This window comes from Martes martes, assembly GCF_963455335.1.
Source record: "Martes martes genome assembly, chromosome: 9".
In the NCBI taxonomy this organism is placed as follows: domain Eukaryota; kingdom Metazoa; phylum Chordata; class Mammalia; order Carnivora; family Mustelidae; genus Martes; species Martes martes.
Window position 1 is genome coordinate 99,597,807 of NC_137896.1, and position 19,257 is coordinate 99,617,063.

General features: G+C 47.0%; 1 long non-coding RNA gene across 1 annotated transcript; it reads left to right on the plus strand.

Annotated features, from left to right (window-relative positions):
* The first annotated feature begins 80 nt into the window (after positions 1 to 80).
* On the plus strand, positions 81 to 17,514 carry LOC308348611. Its single transcript, XR_013967361.1, has 4 exons — positions 81 to 216; positions 13,564 to 13,687; positions 16,487 to 16,551; positions 16,782 to 17,514. It is a non-coding gene; the product is annotated as an uncharacterized lncRNA (long non-coding RNA).
* The last annotated feature ends 1,743 nt before the right edge of the window (positions 17,515 to 19,257 follow it).

Genomic DNA, 19,257 nt, shown 5'->3' on the forward strand with positions numbered 1-19,257 from the left:
GGAGGAGGGACGTGGGGCGGGGCCTGGAGTCACGGGGACAGGAGAGACCAATCCGAGCTCGCGAGGGCGTCCCGCGGCGGCCCCGCCCCCGGGACGCGCGACCCCTCCACCCAGCGCGGCTGGAGAGCCCCGAGGGTAGGCTGGGAGGAGCCAGGGTGTCGGGCACCCACCGCTCACTGGAAGTCTGCGTGCGGTTAGCTGATGAAGGAACAAAAGGTACAGCTGGACTGATTGTAGGCTTTTACTGCGCTTAGGACTGGTACTTGCGGAGCCGGTGGATGGAGGGGCTTTACGTAGTCACGTGCTTCACTTGCCAGCACAACACCCCAGGCCCACTAGGGTTCAGAGTTCCTGGGGCCATGAGACCCTTGAGAACTACACCAGGGCAGCCTGGGCTTGTGTCTGGGGACTTGCAAAACATCTTTCTATTGTTCCACGTGTCCAAGAAGAAGAAAATAGTGCCGATTACCCACTAGTCTCACAGTTAGGTTATTGAGGCCCAAAGAGCACAAGTGAGTTACCCTAAATCACTGAGCCATTTGTTGGCAGAGCAGATCAGAACGTGCTCTTGGAGAGACGCCTTCCATACCTCAGGACTCTCCCTTGCTTCTGGAGAGGAAATGTCATACATATTTTTAAGGCATAAATAAATATTAGTGAATCCCCAAATTCAAGAATGAAAAGGAGTTTAAAGCACTGATATGTTATTTCTTTAACACAGCGGAACGTGTATAGTGTGCCTGCAACATTTCTGTGCTTTAGGACTTGCTGACTCCTCAGTGAGCTCAGTGAAATTGGTCTGCCTTCAGAATTTCCTTTCAGGTTGAACAGATAGAATCGCGTGATCACCGGTATCGGTGATACCGGTTCCGGTTTAAAAAGGAAGATCCTAGACACTGAGTCAAATGTATTTAAGTCAACTGAGAGTTTTGTCACTCTTTTTTGCAAGTTTGTAAAGGGTTTGCACAGCTCCCAACAGGATTTGGAAATGTCTGTGTTCTTTTCCTGGTGGGAGCAGGGGTGCTGGAAAAAAATGTGGTATCTGGGTAACAAAGGTCAGAAAGGGAAATCTTGAAAAGGAAAGGGTGGGGGTGGGGAGACCCTGCTGTCATACTTTCCAAAGAGATTTTGCCATAAAAATGTTTCTAGGTCATTCTAAGGTGAGGACATGGGAGCATTTTGAATATATTGGAGGAAAAGCTGTCACAGAGATCTAAATCCTGTAGATTGGGCGGCCAAGGCTGGCCAGGCAGAGCAGCTGTTGGGGAGGGAGGGTAGGGGTTGGGGGGGCAGTCAGTGACAGCTGCAGGGAGAATGCTGAACACCTCACCACTTCTCTTGTGGAGACCAGCCCAAGGCCAGACAGCTTGCTCAGATACTCTTTACCTCTCTTTGCCTCAGCTTCTCTTTCCCTTTCTCCCAGATAGATACTCCTTGTTGGTAAAATGCCATGACAGCATTATGGCTGACATAAAGATCCAGGTGCCCTGGCTTGGAAGAGTGGGTGTAAGGTGGGTGTGAGAAAGAAAGGGAGCTTGAAACTGCCTCCTGTCCCAGCCTAATGGGATGGCTGTTGAGCTTATGCTGCACCCACTTCCTCGTTCACCCCCTTCACATTGGGTGGGAAGAGTAGCTGACTTGTGCAACAAGACAAGCCCCTGCCCTAAAACATCTTTTTTCCTAGCTGCAGAGTCGTCCTAAGCTAGTGCTCTGCATTGAGATAGAGATCCTACCTACTGTAAATTAAGATTAGCCGCTAGCTCTCAAAGCCTTACCTGGAATCTCTTCAGGTCAGTGGCTGGTCTCAGAAAAGCTCAGGACCCTGGCTAGCAAAGTCGCCAGACTGTTTGTAAATCTGGGACAGCTACCATGATTTTGTAATTCTTTAGCTCCTTATGTTTATTACTTAGGTCATTCCGACAGCAGACATTGTGGTTGCCCCCAGTATCTACTCCCTCTCCCCCGCTTTGATGCAACATATGGTTTAGGTAAATTTGCCCCACTCTTAACTGTGTGAGTGAGCTTTGATGGGTCTAGGTCAGAGGTTCTCAAGGTATGGTCCGTGGAGCCCTAGGGGGTCCCTGAGGACCTTTCAGGGAATCTCTGAAGTCAAAATTAGTTCCTTATGATCTAAGATATAAGTTACCTTTCTCACTGATGGTGCAAAGGTAAAGGTGTGCAAAATACTGGTGCCTTCACACATCGGGGCACTAATATCACACTAATATCTTTCACGGCTACACTCATGGTAAAAAAAATTTTTTTAATTAAAAAAATGCTATTTGGTTTAATAATGTTCTTGATGGAGTAGTGAATATTACTAAATTTATTGAAATCTCAACCCTTAAGCACATAGCTTTTTAATATTTTATATGGCAAAGTGGAAAATGCACATAAAACCCTCCTGCTGGGTATTGAAGCAAGGTGGTTGTCCAGGGGAAAGTTCTCGTGTGACTACAAGCCGTACTAGCTGGTTTTGTGAGGGGTGGGGGTCATGGAACACCATTTTTACTTGAGAAAGCAACTGACAAATTACAGTTATTTAGTAGACATTTTCTTGACAATTAGGTGAGCCTGTCTCTCCAAGAAAAACAATGGGCTGTTAGTTGCCAATATGAAAAAATTCCAGCTTTCAAAATAAATGTAGAATGTTGGAAGAGTTTTGTATCACCATGGGACAGCTTCTCAATATTTAAGGACTTTTCTGATGGGACTGATGGTGATGTTAACAAATATATGATTTGGGGATAATGGATCATGGATGATGAGCCAATGCTTGGAAGACCTGCATTTACTCAGTGAATCAGGGTTTTCCAGATGGCTAATTCCTGATGTTACAAAATCACAGATGGGTTAAAAATGAATTTTAAATGCAAGGCAGACAATGGACTTTTAACGGTGTGAAAAGTTTATAGATAAGGTTTCAGATTCCACAGTGCAACAAGCCTTGAAGATATGACCTCTTGTAGAGTTTTGGTATAGTACCAAAGAAGAATAGCCACAATTATCCTAAAAAGCTGTTAAAATACCCCCCTTTCCAATTACATACGGATGTGAAGCAGATTTTCTTCCTGTACTTGAACCAAAACAATTTGCAACAGATTGAATACAGAAGGAGATATGAAAATCCAGCTGTGTTCTATTAAACCAGATTTCAAGAGACTTGCAAATTAAAAAGTAAAGAAAAAAAAAGCCGTTCTTCTCACCATCTTTTTGTTTTGGAAAACGTAGTTATTTTGGAGGGGATATTAATGCCTTTTAAGACGTAGTTATTTCGGGACGCCTGGGTGGCTCAGTTGGTTAAGCAGCTGCCTTCGGCTCAGGTCGTAATCCCAGGGTCCTGAGTCCCGCATCGGGCTCCTTGCTCAGCAGGGAGCCCGCTTCTCCCTCTGCCTCTGCGTGCCTCTCTGCCTGCCTCTCTGTCTGCCTGCGCTCACTCTCTCTGAAAAATAAATAAATAAAATCTTAAAAAATAATAATAAATAAATAAAACATAGTTATTTCTTAATTAACTTGTTATAGCATGTAAATTAATTATTTTTATGATGATTTAATTTATTTTTTAAAATATTTTATTTACTTGAGAGAGAGAGTGAGTGAAAGAGAGAATGAATGGGGGGGTGTAGGGTGGGAGGCAGAGGCACAGGGAGAGGGAGAAGCAGATTCCCCACCAAGCAGGGATCCCAGGACTCTGGGATCATGACCTGAGCTGAAGGCAGCTACTTAACTGATTGAGCCACCCAGGTGCCCCTCTTTTATTAATTTTAATAAATATAATTTCTAATTTGGCAAATATCAATAGATTAAACCTCCATTACAAAGATTCTTTGGGATCCTCAGTAATTTTTAGGAGTGTAACAGGTCCTAAGACTAGAGCTTGAGACCTGCTGGTCTAAACCACCCAGAGTCATCCCATCCTCCTTACCACTGGGATTGATTCATGGGTGGCCATAGGAACCAGACTGATCCAGTGAGAGGAAATCTCAGATTCATGAGATGGTGGGAGAGCGATGCTCTCATCTCCAGCTAGATAGTGTAAGGACCTATTTTATGTTTATATTCTGTCAAGAGGCTTTCATTGAGGTTAAACAAAACCTTGTTTAGCCCTTGAACTGTCCTCGCTCCCCTTCCCCCAGGGAATTCACTTAAAGGCGGGTCCGGAAACCAGCTCCGGGTAACAATGCCCAGATACAAAGGTGGGTCAGGCCAGGTGGAGACATCCGATCAGTAGGGGGTTGCATACTGTCTCCCTAGCTACCAAGGAGTATGGGCCCCCGCCCTTTGGGTACCCTTTTGGCGCCAATCCTAATCAAGGTGTAATAGGCTGATTCAAATGTCTACTAGGGTAAATTATAATTCAATTGGTCACCTAACATCACTGTGGAGTTTCCTGGGTGTGTTACAATCTCATTGGTCACCTGTGCGTGGCCAGGCCCAACCGCATGGCCTTTGCCCTTAAAAGCTAGACTGTGAAACAGAGAAGGGTCGCCCTCTCTTGTAAGAGGTGCGGCCCCGAACGTTCGGTTAGATTCTTGATGCTTGGCGCGAAATAAAGCTTTGCTTGACCTTCGCTTTGTATCAGTCTCGCTCCTTTAATCACGGACCCGTTATTGGGGCATAACAATAGGAGTTAGTCAGTAAGTAGCCCCAGAAGCTACTGATAAGGCAGTCATTTTAGACTATAAGAGGAACTTACCTTAGAAGAGAATAATGCTGAGGGAAGCAGAGAGGGAAGTTAGAAAGAAACCATACCATTTATGACATTTGTGAGCCACTAGATCAAACCAGCCCTGCAGCCCATCCTGCCTCTATACAATTCAGTTTTATGAGTCAGTGGAGTCTACTGTGGGTTAAACTAGGCAATCTCAGGCACCCCCTTGATGTTTTGTGTACCTGTTTTTGAATATTTTTACCCCAATTGGGGCCTAAGGCCTCAGGATAGTATACTTTCTAGGGTTTATTCATTCAGCTTTTTCATCGTATCATCAATGTAAGTTAGCTTCTGAAAGGAAGCTGGAAAGGAGAGCAGGGACTGGGAGAAAAAGGGACCTAACACAGACAACTGGGGTCAAAAGTGCCAAAAATACTTGTGAGGACAATAAGGAACAGTGGCATATGATCTTGCAGAGCAAAGTTATAGCAGATTTTTATTTTCTTTTGCTGTTTTATATTTCTCAAATTGGAAAACATGAGCATGCACTGCTCTTTTAAGGAAAGAAATAGAACTATATTATTATTTTTTAATAGCCCTTGAGAAGCTCACAGGCTTAGAGAGCAGACTGGCATCAGGATATGGCAAGAGACGTCTTGAGCTAAAATTGCTCAGGAAGGAAGATCTGTAAAGGTTGCCAATAGGCCCGGAAGACAAACTTCCCTTCATTTACAGCTTTGCCAAGAGCCAACCTCAAAGATTCGAGGGGATGAGCAAGAATCCCCAAGGGTTAAGGAATCATTAATTATGCCTCAAAGTGGCTGGAATATTTGCAGTTGAGAAACAGAGAGAGAGACCAACGTGAAGAGTAGGTCAACACTAGAAAAGGCTTGAGATACCACATTAAGTGAAAACAAAAAAATAGGACACAGATTATATGCAAACTTCTATCATGTGGCCAAAAATGAGACGAGAACTTGGAAAAAGAAAACAGTTGTGGTGTTAGGGTGGTAGGATCATGAGTAATCTTTTTTCCCTTTGTAAGAGATGTCCTTTCATGTTGCTATAATGTTGTTTTTTACAATAAATAAAACTGAAGGGAGTCATTGGTTCCAATTACTGAGGTCTCAGAGGCTTTTCCAGATGGCCTGTTTCTTTTCGCCTGCCAAATGGCTCTCATCTGACACCAAGACAGAAGCTGTGCCTTCCCTAGGGCCTGGCATCTTCGAAGCTGTTAGGGGTGATGCTGTTGTGACTATCCTGTAGGTGGCCAGAAGGAAAGGCAGGAAGGACGCTGTAGCAGCGGGAGACTGAGGCTGTGTGGGAGGTAGGGGGGAGGGGGAGGCAGCCATCCCTCACCCTCTACCATCGCCTTGTTGTCAGGTTTCCCACCCAGGTATTGTCTTTGTATTTTTCTCCTGGTGAGCTACACCTCCTATTCCCATCCTCCTCCTCCTGAGATGCCGTCCCTCCCTTGGTCCCCAGGGGCTGGAGCACAGCTGCAGCCAACAGAACACAGGCTGTCTGCTGCCCCAAAGTACAAAGGAAGTCAATCCCTTGAGGTTTTTCTAGGAATGTTTCCTGTGAGCAATCACGGGGAAAAAGCAGGAGTAAAACAAAGGAGGGAAACATCAGGGGAAGGCTGTCTGTTGACAGAGGGTGGCTTGGATTGAGGAAACAGTTGCACACAGACTGAATCCTTCTAGAAGTTGCAGGCGGGCCCCATATTCGGGCACATCTGCAGGATACCGTTCCATCCTTCCTCCACCTATATATTCCCTGCACAAACATTTCCCAAGGGCCTGACATGGACCAGGTATGATGCTAAGTGCTATACAAAAATGATCTCATTTTATCTTCACAACCCACCCCCCCTTGCATTAGGTCTTCTTTTATCCCCATGTCTTATCTACGGAAGTTGAGACTTGAGAAACTTAGGGACATGCAATAAACTGCCAAAGGTTACATGGCTAAGAAGTAGCAAAGTCAGGATTGGAACCCAGGCCATCAAACACCAGAGTTCACCTAAGGCACAGTCCTTTCTCAAAAGGTCACTGGGTCTAACTGAAGAGAAAGACACTTTAAAACAAATGAACAGGGGCGCCTGGGTGGCTCAGTGAGTTAAAGCCTCTGCCTTCGGTTCAGGTCGTGATCTCAGGGTCATGGGATCAAGCCCCGCATTGGGCTTTCTGCTCAGTAGGGAGCGTGCTTCCTCCTGTCTCTCTCTGCCTGCCTCTCTGCCTACTTGCGATCTCTGTCTGTCAAATAAATAAATAAAAATCTTAAAAAAAAAAAGTGAACAAGCGAAACCAGTAACACTGTGAGATATAACAGAAGGGCTATTCACAAGCTGGCATAGTGGTGTGGCCATTGGGGTGGGGGAGGGGAGTCGTGGCTGGAACTGCCTCAGAGCTGCTCAAGGACAATTGAATCTGGCTTTGAAGGATGAGGTGGGTATATTGGTAGTATATTAGTTCGGGCCTGTATTCATTTTCTATTGCTGTGTAAAAAATCTCCACAAATTTAGCAGATTAAAACAGCACAAATATACTGTCTCACAGTTTAAATCCAGGTCCAGTGTAACCGAATTCTCTGCCTAGGGCCTCACATGAGAGAAATCAAGGTGTCGGCCAGGGCTGTCGGTCTCAGGTGGGCTTAGGGTACTCACTCAAGTTCACCGGGTTCTGGCACAATTTACTTCCCTGCTATTAGAGGAATGAAGTCCCTGGGGTTGTTTTGCAAGCTGTTGGCCAAGGCCCACCCTCGGCTCCTCAGGGCAGCCCAGGGGTTCTTGCCCTATGGCTCCATAGAAAGTTCGCAAGGTAGATGGTTGCTTTTTTCCAGGCTAGCCAGAGCACAGCTATATGACTTTCTCTTCTACTACTAATCGGACATAACTTTCTGCTTTTAAAAACCCCATATGGCTAAGTCAGACCCACTCACGAAGGTAATACCCTTATTTTAAGATCAGCTGATTTAGGACATTAATTACACCCGCAAAATGTCTTCACAGCAGCAGTAAGTTAGCGTTCGATTGAATAATTGGGAGACGGTGTGCATCCATCAGAGGCTAGAGATTGGGGGCACCATCTCAGAATTCTCACCACAGTAAGATTTAGCAAATGGAGAAGATGAGGAAGATCAATCTAGAAAGAGGACACAGGGTGAACAAGGCTTCTGGGAGACGGCTGGAAAATGTTAGAAAAGTGAGTGCCTTGTTACCAAAAACACGCAAGAGTAGATTCTGGAGAAATCCACCCTGTCAAAAATCCCTAAGATGCCGGGGAAACTATGAAAAGCCTGTTTTTACATACAGTAAGGCTGAGTTGGCAGGAATGGGAGGAAATCCCTCAGAGGCAGAAACAATGAGGAAGTGTGAAGCAGGAGAAGTGAGCAGGAGCCAAATGATAGAAGAAATAGAAAACAAATTCAGACTGAAGTGGGATATGAGAGTAGATTGGAAATCCTTATGAATACCCAGAACCTTCAAAAGACAGAAATTTTAGTGGATGTTGTCAGACCTTGCTCCCCAAGGGAAACAGTGGCATACATGCCATAGACCATTACTTGCCTTAAGATATCTGATTCTATTTTATTTTAATTTATTTATTTGAAAAAGAGAGAGAGAGCACACAAGCAGGGGGAGGGGCAGAAGGAGAAGGAGAAGCAGCTCCCCACTGAGCAGGGAGCCCAACACGGGGCTTGATCCCAGATTCCTGAGATCATGACCTGAGCTGAAGGCTGACACTTAACAAACTGAGCCTTCCAGGTGCCCCAAGATATCAAATTTTAGTTCAGAATGGAAGCAAAAGAAAAACAAAAGTTTCCCCTGAGAATTTCTAATCAAAAGCCTGTCCTTATGCAAGTTTGGGGCTGGAATTCATACCCTCTTTGTGACCAAAAACCTTTTAAAATGGTCGTAGGTTCTCAGGATCCTGGGATCTGGCCCCATATCTCCCAGTCAGGCTCTGCACTCAGCAGGGAATCTGCTTGGGATTCTCTCCCTCCCCCTCCCCCTGCTCATTCTCACTCATAACCTCTGTCTCTCTTCTCTCTCTAAAATAAATAAATCTTTAAAAATAAATAAATAAGCAAGTCATCATGCAAGATTGAGGGCAAAATAAAGGCATTTTCAGACAACAAAAATTGATGGACATACCCTAAGTAATGAAACATCTAAGGGATGTACATTAGAGAGAAGGAAAATGATCTCAGAAGGTCTGAGATGCCAGAAGAAGAGTATGAAGCAAAGGCACAAGGGAAAGAGTTAAAAGGTGAAACTTGATTCTGAGAAAAACAACCAGCTGAATGCACAACACCATGAAAATCATTCATGAGCACCCTAAGATTGGGAGAAAAGCATTTGTAGCGGGGGGGCAATGGGAGATTTGACTGGGGCCAGAACTTGAAAGGTTTACCAGCTGAAGGTGTTTGGACTTTATTCTCCTGGCAGGAGGAAGATATTGACTTGTTATTCTTATTGTTATTGTAGTTGTTGTAAAATGATAAGATGCAATGCCTGGGAACAAAACCAAGCAGGTGTCATCCATGAGTGAGGGAGGCTGGGTGTGAGACAGTTGGAAGCGGGCAGATAGGAAGGGATTCCGCAGCCGGAAAGCCCTATCTAAAGGGGTCAGTCACTGCTCAGCTCTTATCTACTGCTGCCATGTGGGAGTTGAGCTCCCCGTGTTGCCAGATCTTTAGTTTTCCAGAGAGGCTATAATCGGAGGTTTGGGTCAGTTTTGGTGTTCTCAGTGTTTAAAATAAACCCATGGATTCAATTTTTTTGAGAAAATTGCATCACAAATGAACATGTGTGGTGAGACAGAACTTTCACATGGAGGGCCTGAGGGCTTGTGACACCTGGACTGGTAAAAGTGATGATGTGGAAACACTGATCTGGTGGAGTGTGTAAGGTCTGCCTGCAACGCTGGTCCCAGCCCTGCTGCCTCTTCAAAAATTATCTTGCCTGGTCAGGTTTGGTTTTGCTTCTTTACTCAGGGATGCTCTCATATCACCAACAAGGCTGTTAAGTCCTTAACGGGTGGGGGTCTTATCCTCTCTGAACACACCACAAGTTAAAGCACACTGCCTGGCTTTCAGAGGGTAGGGCAGACAACGTGGTGAGAATTAGCTCCCTTCTTCTCCCTCTCCCAAGTCTTGTTCTCAAAGAATGGAAGGTATTTTTTCCTCCCTCCAGCCCCTCAGGGTTGCTATACCCTAGGGATTTGGATTTCCCTTGCCCAGCATCTAGTGGATGGCCTCCTAAAGAAGCTGAGACCTATGCCCAGTTCCCCTGAACTGTCCTAGGAGGTAAAGAACCTTCTATAGGAATGCCCGAAGATGGCCCATTACTGACCACTTAAATGCCACAACTGGGCAAGAAACTGGAGGTCTTGTGGTCGAGACCATGGCTGGCCTGTGTGTGATGAGGGCATCTCTGGCCCCTGGAGCCACAGATGTACAGAACCAGACATAGAGGTAAATGGTAACAATGAGGGAGGAGGCCCCTGACCTATTTTCCTGGTACCATATAAGGTCTAGAGTTCTTCTACTACCACCTAGGAGCAGAAGGGAAACCAACAGTAGCTAATGTAAGTCATCTGGTCAACCAGACACAACCAGATTTAGAAAACAATAGGCACTCTTGTGCCAATCCCGTGGGCACCGGTGAAATGTTTGTAGATAGCAGGAGCTCTACCAGCAATGGAAATTGAGGGAGGTGGGAGAGGGGAGTTGGTAGAAATGGGAGAAGTGACCAAGCCTTGGATGTCATGGAAACATGTCACCACGTCTGCTTATCCCAGAGGGGCACTCATCCTTTGTGATCATTACCCTAGAGTCAACAAGGAAAAATCATAGCTTTTCCACTTTACATACACTTAAAATAATGTGGTTTTTTTTTTTAAATGAAGTGTAAGAGACCTACCAAAAACTTCCAAAATCATCGGTGCAAAGCTCAATGAATTATCTCTAAGTGAACAGACCGTGTCAAAAACAGGTCCCAAAACAGAACATGTCCTACCTTCCCAAAGTCTGCTTTGTGGCTCCTTCTGGGCACTACCCTCACCTTCCTCCTGTGATGGTAGCCACTCTTCTGACTGCCAGCCCTTAGATTTGTTCAGCCCGTTTTTGAACTTTGCGTTAAAGAAATCCTAAAGTGTAGACTCCCTGTGTCTGGATCGTTTTGCTCACATTGCATTTGGGAGTTTCACCTATGTTGCTGCTTCCAGCTTCCCTTTGTTCATTTCCATTGTTGCATAGTGTGGAAATACCCTGATTTATAAAATCCCCTGGTTGGACATTTGGGCTGTTTCAAGCTGGAGACTATGATAAATTATTGTTGTTGTTGTTTTTAAACCTTCAAGAAGAAGAAGAGCAATCTTAAGAGAGTAGTGGAATGATGGGGAGTCCTGTGGTCATCTCACCATGATTACTCATGATTATAACATTTTGCTGAACTGAAATGATCTGAAAATACCCTGTGACAGTCCCCAGCATTTTCTCTGTACTCAGTAGAGCTACATGTAGGCACTTAAAAACTCAAAAAGAGTCAGAAATGGAAACAGTCATATCATCCAGCCCAGAATTTCCCAAATTTCAATTCTACAAAGGCCATCTTTGTGACTTCTGCCATTTTCTTGTACCACCAAGACTTTCACTTCATATTTTTCTTCCAGCTGTCTAACTTTTCACATTTAGAGACCCATTCTTGGGGCGCCTGGATGACCCAGTTGGTTAAACACCTGACCTGGGCTCAGGTCATGATCTCAGGGTCCCCTGCTTAGCAAGGGGTCTCCTTGTCCCTCTCCCTCTACCTCCGCCCCTCCCCCTGCTTGTGCATGCACTCATTTGGTCTCCTTCTCAAACCAATAAATACATACAATTTAAGACCAAAAATCCACTCTTGCCTTGTCCTAAGAAATAACAGCTACAAACTCTTGGCCTCAGTAGGTGGCTACATTGCTTCTATTTCACATTAGAACAAACATATAACTATTCAAATACATTTGTCAGTCTGCTACCTGTGTGAGATATTCTCTGTTGCCTACTTCTGGACCATTCCCTCCCCCGCTCCTTCTGTAAGCTGACCTCCACAGACTGCCTCCCCCGGCTCCCTTGCCCTCTGCCTCTGTGTGTGTTCTTCTGAGAGGCACAGAAGAGGGGCTAGAGGTCAGGGCCTGTCTCGCTACCCCAGCTGGTGGGGCTCCATTCTCTGTCAAAGGCTATGGGTCTGGTCAAGCAGCCGTCTCTCACAGTGAATAGTTTTATCCCCTTGCCTCTCCAGACATTCGAAGTCCCTGGCATTTTACCATTTCTTGGCTCCATTTTGTGCCCATCCCTTTATAAACAATCCCTTACTCAGCCTTTTTGAACTTCCCATTTCAGGGGGCCATCTGTTTCCTGCTAGGAGGGACGGGATATCAAACACCACCAATGGTAGGCATGCATTCCTTGTTCTGTACAGTTGCTAGCTGAGACCCAGGAGGGAGCTCACGTATCCAAGGTCCCCCCCTCGCCGCCATGATTGCCCGGGCTGGGAACGGTCTCCCTGATTCAATGCCTTTCTCTAGGTGGATGCTGCTCCGTCGGGGGAGGAATTGTCAGTTCTGATAACAATGTCCAAGTGGTCAATATTGCAAGTCCTCTTTCTAATCCTCTTTCTCTTACCCTGTCTTCCTAGTCCTAATCTCTTTTTTCTTAAACTGTGCCCCAGATCAAACTGGATCTCAACTCGCTTATTTCTTCCCTCCCCTAACCTAATATTGACACATGGCTTGCATCAGCTCTCCCAGAGCCCCTACCTTTGTTCAGACACACCTGCATTTCAGTTCTCTCCTTTGATCATGAATCCTTCCCAGGAAAGGCCCAAAGCCCTGACCCAAACATCTCTTCCTCTATGAGCCTGCTGTGTAAACTTTTTCCCTTTGTCCAGAAATAATCTTTGCCTCCCCTGTCTCCCATAGCTCTACCTTAGCACTGGCCCAAGTGGTAACAAGTTGTGTGTATGTGTTTCCTTGACTACACTGTGATCCCTTCTTGGAATGATCATGACTGACCCCTTTGAATGAATGATCAACACCCACCCCTGAGCCTGACTCAAACCCTTCATGGTGCTATGTTAAATTAAATTGCATTCATTAGGTCATTAAGAATATTAAAGCATGAGAGATGATGTTCTAATGGGTCACAGATGAATTCCTATCCCGCTAATTTTTAATGATTATTTATTTTAAAATGGTATGTCGGAGGTATGGCCCAAGTTGAGAGTGCCTCTTTCCAATCTCTTATTCTTCCCCTGCTGGAAAGGGGTGGGGAAACAGTCATCCGGTTTCATTCTGGGTCCTCCAGCTGAGGTCCTTAGATGAGCAGCATTGGGCCCATACACTGCTGAGTAAGTGTGCAAACACTGTGTGCATGAGAGGGAATAGAAGGGGAGTGGGGGGGCACCTGGGTGGCCTAGTGGGTTAAGCCGCTGCCTTTGGCTCAGGTCATGATCTCTGGGTTCTGGGATCGAGTCCCGCATCTGGCTCTCTGCTCAGCAGGGAGCCTGCTTCCCTCTCTCTCTCTCTCTGCTTACTTGTGATCTCTCTCTGTCAAATAAATAAAATCTTTGGGAAAAAAAAAAAAAGAAGGGGAGTGGGGCTCAGAGTGCTTTTTGAATTCCTGGAGGCGTCCAGCTCCAAAGAGCACGTTGACCTTAAACATAAAGGAGGTCTTCCTGATCTCCAGCATCTGAGGTCAAGTTAAAGCCCCTGTGAATTATATACTGTCCCTTCTCCTGGGTTTTTCCTCTGTGCATGGCTCTCCCGTAGGGACCTTCGGGAAGGATAGTTTTGGCCTCAAGAAGCAGTTTATCTGGGATCTGGGCATTTGAATGCAGAGTTATGACCATGTCCTCTTTTTTTCAGACATAGTTCCTGCGAGCATCTGTCCAGGGCCCGAGCTTGGGAGGCAAGTCTGTTGTGGAGAGCCTCCAGCCACTATGCCAAGAAGGGCCTCCATGTTTACCACTGACCATGAGCTCACCCATAGGTGAGTCAGTTCCCAGCTCTGAGCACTTTGGGGACCTTGGACTGTGAGCTGAAATGGGGTTGGGGGTCACATGCTGTCAGGACAGGGTTCTCCAAAGGGGCCAAGCTCTTACACAGAAACCTTACCTCTTAGGAAATCTGGAGATTGGCTCTCCAGGTCAGGCTCCCCCAGGGGAGCAAAGAATTAGGATGGAGGGCTAGGTTTGGGACTGATGGGTGGCCTGGGGCCTATTGCCCATGTTTCTCTTCTCCTGTTTATTCTGTCTCATCCAGAGCTGACGGAAGAGGTCTTGACAATCCATGGAATTGAGGGGAGCCTAACCGTGGCTACAACCCTAGTCTGTGGTGGTGTACCCAAAGGAGCTCCCGGGGTCTTATCCTCTCTCAGATATCCTCCCCGCTGCACCTCACCCTGGGATACTGCCCCACACCTGGTTCATTGCAGCCCCCTCCCTGCCGTGCACATAGAGGAGAGGGCCCCAAACTGGACATTGGGAGCCCTGAGTGCGAGTCTCACTTCTGCCAACAACAACCACTGTGTATTTTTGGGCAAGTCCCTTAACCTCTCTGGGTCTTGAATCCCTCAGCTGTAGGAGGGAGATAATAATCGTATAAGGCCCTCAAGTGTTGCTTTGAGAATCAAGATAATGAGTGTGAAAATCTTTCATTGACTCTAAAGTGTGAGTAGCATTTACTACTATTTATCCTGGAAACTCTTCCTTCCTTGGGGCCCTGCTAAGTGAACCTAACAGTGAATGGTTAGTAATGAACTTTTAGTTTCTCCTCCCAGACCTTTATTTGCACTTGTAACTCAGATGTTCCATGCCTGCATTCAGAGGAAAGAGTAGGGAATAAATTCGAGGTTCGCAGACATGCTGGGGGAGAACATTCCCGAGCAGGAGGTCCTGCTTCCTTCATTGGACGCTCAGCAGACCTCACTATCTCTCCTCATGCAAGGATGGACACTGGTATCTGTGTCAGGGAAGTCTTTGCACAGAAGGCTGAGGGGAGAAGAGTGTCTAAGAACAAACACTTGCTGGGGAACCAACTTCACAACATCCTCCATTTGTCACTCACTTGGTAGCTAGCTGATGCGTCCATGAGACTGTTCTCAGCAGAACACACCACGACATTGGGAAGGGGAAAGAATTCTTTTCCCTGAATTCCTGTGTTATACTAGTGAGAGGAGAGAAGAGGGCCAAAAAGTTTCGTAATGTTTGAAGGCCCCTTTCCTGGGGCAGGTGTTTGTCTGCATTCCAATAGGTCGGTGGCTGCTTTCTCTCTTGCTCAATATTTCCTCCTGCATTCCATCCACGTTCTTGTTTCCCGTCCAGAGTTCCGCACTCTTTTTCCAGCAATTTCTGTTCTCTAGGCCCCCATCTCCTCCTCCTCCTCCCGAGAATACAGACCCAGGTTCATCTGAGACTTTCCTCGTTGACTTTGGCGCAGCCCCCCATCACCTTCCCAGTATCTGGCTCATGAATTCATTCTCCTTTCATTCTAACTCAATTCTAGACGTCACCCTTCTGTTTACCAACTCTCCTCAGGCTCCTCATTATCTATCGAATCCATCTAGTTCCCAGGGAAGCTGCTGGCACAGACCTGGGCCGGCCACACCATCTCCTGTGGATTGGCACAGCCTGTTCAGCATACAGAGCTCAGAAAGAGGCGTTTGGGGGCACCTGGGTGGCTCAGTGGGCTAAGCCTCTGTCTTCGGCTCAGGTTGTGATCTCAGGGATTGAGCCCCGCACCTGCCTCTTTGCCTACTTGTGATCTCTCTATGTGTCAAATAAATAAATAAAATATTTTTTTAAAAAAAGAAAGAGGTGTTTGACCTCAGATATGGGCCCACCATTCCCACTGGCCTAGGTGCCTTTCTGGGCCCAAGCAGCCTTTTGGACCTCATCTACTTTTCCCTCACCCCTTCCTGCCCTGCTCCCTGGCCCAGTGCCCTACTCACCTCTCTTGAAAACCTCTCCATAGCCTGTCTCTGTACATTTGTTATACCATTCCTTCTACCCAAAGTTCTTTCATTTACCCCTTACCGTCCCCCCTCCCGGCCCTCCAGGCCATCTGAGTGGCATTTGCTCATCAGCCAGGGCACATGATGGATGGTGGAGCTGGGTCAGCTGTTTACCAAGGGACCCAAGCTGTTGGCTGTGTCTTTAGATTTTTCCCCTTGGGCTCCTCAGACTCCCTGGAGAGGAATCTTCCAGGCTCTTGCCTGGAGGGTGGGGTCAGGCTGAGTGTGTGTTTAAGCCCCAAGCGGCAAGAAGGGCCGGGAGTCCTTAAGTGTAAAAACCAATGGTATCAGTCCTCTAGCCTTCTGTTTTGCATGCTGCACCCCGCACTGCACTGTTACTGAGCCCCCCATCCCGAGACCCACTCCGTTACCCTCTCAAGGGAGTAAACCTGCAAACTTCTGCTGGGGCAAGATGGGGCAGGCACCCAGCAGGATGGAGTCAGAGCTGGCCTCAAGGGAACTAGAACGCAGACACTCCAGGACTCCTTCCCAAGTGCAAAAGCTGCTTGCTAGGTGTTCAAAGTAATTTGCATATATTTACATATTTATGTTTACCCCTTAAACCACACTTCTCCCAGCTCTCTGCTCTTAACCCCACCCACCTGACTGACTGACGGCCTGACCGCTGGTCCTGAGCCCCTGGGGCTCTTGCCTCCTCCTTTTGAGAAGTCCGTGATATGAAACATTCATCCTAGCTTTCTCCAAGTCAGTCTTGGGGTCGTGCTCAAAAGTCAGCCTGGTCTGTTATCCCTCATCTGTTTGCTTTCCTGCTTCCAGAATGTTAGTGCTGCCTCTTGGTCTGGCTGCTCCTGATCTATCACCCGTATAAGAAAATCGAAGTGGTAAGTCTAGCACTTTTCTGAGTTCCATGCATTATGCTAGTCAACATGCTCAGGGGGGAGTGGGAACCCCCAAATGTGTAGCCAGTTGGTCAAAACATGGGTGGCCAGGGGACCCCAGAAACTGCATCTGGCATGTGAAGCCTGGCAGTGTCGCTGGAGACTGTCCTTCCCACATGGAGTGTGCACTGATTCAGGGCAGTTAGTGTAATAACTGCATTGCTCTCCTACAGACACGGAGGGCAAGCCGGAAGCCACGCCCCCCCCACCCCTGCCCCATCAGGCTGCCTGGTAGCCAGAGCGCTGGGGATGAAGAGGTCACAGACCACAGGCGGTCATGTGAAGCTTTCCGGACTTCAGCTGCCCTTGCGACCAGGGCCTTCTCCTTCCATGGCCAATGTCGGAGGAATGGAGTATGAGAGTTTCCCCAGGCCTCATGGGTCCAAATGAGGTTATATTTGTGACCTCACTTCTCAACATCTTCCCTACATCCAGCCCTGCAAAGTGCCTGTGCCCATGGGACTTTCTGGGGGTGCTCAGGTTCCTCAAGTTTGCTCATGAACAAGTCCGGTCCGCTCTTTTCTGAGGTCGGCTGGACACCGCTGCTTCTCTGCGTTAACATCATTTTGCATCTATTCTGCTTGCCTTTCCATATGAATTGTACCATCCAGACTAGTTTTTCCTGGCTTCAGGTCAGGTTCAACCCACAGAAGGCACTGGAGGCAGAGGCTAGAGGAGGGTGAAGTCAGGGTATTTATTCCCTCCTCCCTCCTTACAGGGAGTTGGTTGATTCTTGTAAGAAAGGCTACAGCTGGCACGGTTGGGGCGCCTGGGTGGCTCAGTGGGTTAAGCTGCAGCCTTCGGCTCAGGCCATGATCTCAGGGTCCTGAGATCATGTGGGGCTCCTAGCTCAGTGGGGAGTCTGCTTGTCCTTCTGCACCCTCCCACCTGTGTGTACTCTCTCTCAAATAAATAAATAAAACGTTAAGAAAGAAAGAAAGAAAGAAAGAAAGAAAGAAAGAAAGAAAGAAAGAGAGAGAAAGAAAAGAAGGAAGGAAGGAAGGAAGGGAGGAAGAAAGGAAGAAAGGGTACAGCTTTCATAGGGCAGCTCATAGGCTAACCGCTCCCTCACTAGTCCCCTGGCGGGGAGGAGGTAAAATCTTCACCACCCCTTGTGGGTTTCCCTTAACCCTGCCCACAGCGTTGTAAATAGTCCTTCTTCAGGCTCTCCTCAGATGGCCATGTTGAGAGGCCATTTGCTTCCTGTTGAGACCCTGACCACACACCTCACTGGTGTTTCTGCTGAATACACCTCCTCAGCCCTCCCCCCCCCCCCACATCCCCAGGGACATCATCAGGGATCCTTCTCTGTCTTATTGAAGTAGAGCTGCCCTCGCCCTCGTGCCCCTCTGGCAATGCAGGAGGGAACACCTCTCCCTGCTCTGTGTCCCTCTGCAACAGGGTCTCAGAGATGTACTACTACCTTTGCCCCCAGTGGTTTCTAGAATTGTGAGGGAAACATCTCCTTCTGTTTGACATGCATGAGGCTGAAGGAGGAGTGTCAGAGTGGGAGGTGCTGAGCCGGAAGGAGCCAGGGAGCCGTGCTCTCACAGACAGGCACTGCAATCGGGGCTGGGGGCCAGGAGCTGGGAGCTGGCTGTGCTGCTAGATGGCTGTGTGGCCTTGGACAAGTCACTTTCACTTTCAGATCGGTTTCCTCTCCTGTATCACAGGCATTGTACTTGGTGATTCTCAAACTGCTCTGGGTCACCAGCTTCCCCTTGGCCAGAATAACTCTTGTTTGATCTATTTTTAGAATCCGGGCTTTTTGTGAAGATTTCCTTTAAAGTATGATTCCACATTTTAAAACTGTTTGAAAGCAGCTGGACTAGAAGATTCTAAGGTCACTTCCAGTCTCAACATTTTTGAACATAAAATCACCCTTGTCTTCCTCAGCATTGTGCCAGGGAGGGTCTGGTTCCAAGATTTAATGGGAAACTAATGATTAAAGGCCCATCTCCTACCAGGCTCTCTGCCACAGCAAATCTACCATGACTGGGTAAATGGTCTTGCTCCCTCCCCATCCATCCTCAGCACCTTCTCACTTACTTCTCATTTACTTCTGCCACTATGCCCAGGCGAGGGAAAGAAAGGGAAACTTTAAATCAGTTGCATAAAATGCAAACCAGCCCCGTGAACAAAAATGTGAAAAAAGATGGAAGTTTTAACAAATTGATCTCGGGAGCTTTAGGAAGCCTTGGACCATAGCAGTGGAAGCTGGCAGCCCCTCGGTAGTCGGTCCCAGACACTTGGTGTTGGTGAGAATTACATAGCAGTGATTAATAGTTTGGGTTCTGGGGTCAAAAGGGTATGGGTCAAATTCCGGTGCCACCGTCAACTCATGGGTTGATTTTGAACGAGTTACCTAACCATGCTGAACCTTTTCTCATCTGTAAAATCAGAATAATAACTATATCTACTTTATAGAGTCATCATGAAGATTGATTATAAGATAATACATGTGTGATGGTTAGCACAGTGCCTGGTACATAGGGAGTATCCAAGAAATCGGCTATTTATAGTTATTGTCATTAGAACTATTTCCCTTGGCTTCCAGGAAGCTCAGAAGTCAGAGCTCAATCAAGTGTGAAGCTGAAAACCCTCCTAAGCATCATTCTTTCCCCCTCGGCTCCCACGTCATAGCTTCTT